This window comes from Dipodomys spectabilis, unplaced genomic scaffold, assembly GCF_019054845.1.
Source record: "Dipodomys spectabilis isolate Male_0828 unplaced genomic scaffold, ASM1905484v1 ptg000529l, whole genome shotgun sequence".
Classification (NCBI taxonomy): Eukaryota; Metazoa; Chordata; class Mammalia; order Rodentia; family Heteromyidae; genus Dipodomys; species Dipodomys spectabilis.
In genome coordinates this window covers 2,796,887-2,799,214 of record NW_024871206.1, presented here as the reverse complement: position 1 = coordinate 2,799,214, position 2,328 = coordinate 2,796,887, and positions in this window count along the sequence as shown.

Sequence of the window (2,328 nt, the reverse complement as noted above, 5' to 3'; positions counted from 1 at the left end):
CCTTGAAGAATGAGGTTGGAATTTTGATAAGTATGGCATTGAATTTGGAGATAGCCTTGGGAAGTATGGCCATTTTCACGATGTTAATCTTTCCAATACAGGAGCATGGAAGGTTTTGCCATTTTCTAAGTTCTGTGTTGATTTCCTTTTTCAAGATTTTAAATTTTTATCATAGAGGTCCTTCACTTCTTTGGTTATGTTAATTCCTAGGTATTTTATTTTTTGTGTGGCTATTACAAATGGAGTTGCTTTCCTAATTTCAGCCACACTTTTCTCATTGTTGGCATACAGAAAAGCTATTGATTTTGGGGGGTTAATTTTATAACTTGCTTCTTTGCCAAAGTTTTGAATCAGCTTGAGTTATTTGGGAGTGAAGTCTATGGGATTCTTTAAATACAAGATCATGTCGTCTGCAAAGAGGGAGAGTTTTATTTCTTCTTTCCCTATTTGGATCCCCTTTATGTCTGCATCTTGTCTTATTGCTGTAGCTAGGCATTCTAATACTAGATTGAAGAGAAGTGGAGAGAGTGGACATCCTTGTCTTGTTCCTGAGTTAAGAGGAAACGGCTTTAGTTTTTCAACATTAATTATAATGCTGGCTGTAGGTTTGTCATATACAGCCTTTATTGTATTGAGGAATGTTCAATGGATTCTTAATTTTTCCGAAATCTTCATCATAAAGGGGTGTTGGATCTTGTCGAATGCTTTTTCTGCATCTATTGAGATTACCATGTGGTTCTTACTCTTGCTCCTGTTGATGTGATGAATAATATTAATTGATTTGCATATATTGAAGCAGCTTTGCATCCCTGAAATGAATCCTGTTTGATCGTGGTGTATGATTTTTTGGATGAATTGTTTAAGTCGATCGGCCAAATTTTTGTTGAGAAGTTTTGCATCAGTGTTCATCAAACAAATGGGTCTATAGTTCTCTTTCTTTGATGAGTCCCTGCCTGGTTTTGGGATGAGGGTTATGATGGATTCATAGAATGTGTTTGGTAGTGAGCTTTCTCTTTCAATTTCATTGAAGAGTTGGAGGAGTATTGGTGTGAGCTCTGCTTTGAAGCCTTTGTAAAATTCCGCTGTAAAATCATCTGGTCCTGGACTTTTCTTAGCTGGGAGGTCTCTTATTGCTGTTTCTATTTCAATGCTTGATATGGGTCTATAAGATGTTTTAACTCATCTTGGTTTAGTTTTGGCATGTCAATATTTGCTAGGAAACGGTCCATTTCTGTCAAGTTCTCATACTTATTAGCATAAATGTTTGAGAAATATTCCCTTTAGTGTTCTGAATCTTGGTTGTTTCCGTGGTGATTTTTCCATTTTCATCTCTAAGTTATTAATTTGGGTGTGTTCTCTTCTTTTTCTGATAAGATTTGCTAAGGGTCTGTCAATTTTGTTAAGTTTTTCGAAGAACCAACTTTTTGTTTTGTTGATTCTATAGTTTTTTTGGATTCTAATTCATTTAATTCTGATTTAATTTTAATCATTTCTTTCCGCCTACTGGATTGGGGTTTATCTTGCTGCTCCTTTTCAAGGAGGTTTAGATGTGTCATTAAATTGTTTGTTTCAGATCTCTCCAATTTGTTGATGTAGGAGCTCTGAGCTGTAAACTTGCCTCTGAGTACTGCCTTTGCTGCGTCCCAGAGGAGCTGGTAATTTGTGTGTTCATTTTTGTTGAATAGTATGAACATTTGAATTTCCTTTCTAATCTCTTCCATGACACACTCATGATTCAGCAGTGTGTTGTTCAGCCTCCATGTGATACCGGACATCCTTTGGTGGCTTTTGGTCTTGAGTTCCAATTTTATTCCCTTGTGGTCAGAGAGAATGCAAGGTATAATTTCAATGTTTCTGAATTTAGACAAGTTTGCTTTGTGGCCTAAAATGTGGTCAATTTTAGAAAACGTTCCATGTGCTGCTGAGAAAACCGTGTATTCTGATGCTGCTGGGTGAAATGTTTGGTAGATGTCTGTTAAGTCTAGTTGATCTATGCAGCTGTTTAGATCTGCTCTTTCTCTGTTGAGTTTTTGCCGAGTTGAACTATCTAGTTGGGAGAGTGGTGTGTTAAAATACCCAACAATTAATGTCTTTGGATCTATATGGGATTTGAGGGAAAGTAGTGTTACTTGGATAAATTTGGGTGCTCCTTTAATTGGTGAATAGATATTTAGAATTGTAATATCCTCCTGAAGGAGAGATCCCTTAATTAGTATGTAGCGTCCTTCTTTATCTTTTCTCACGAATTTTAATTTGAAGTCTATTTTATCTGATATTAGGATTGCAACTCCCGCCTGTTTATGAGGGCTATTTGCTTGGTAGATTTTG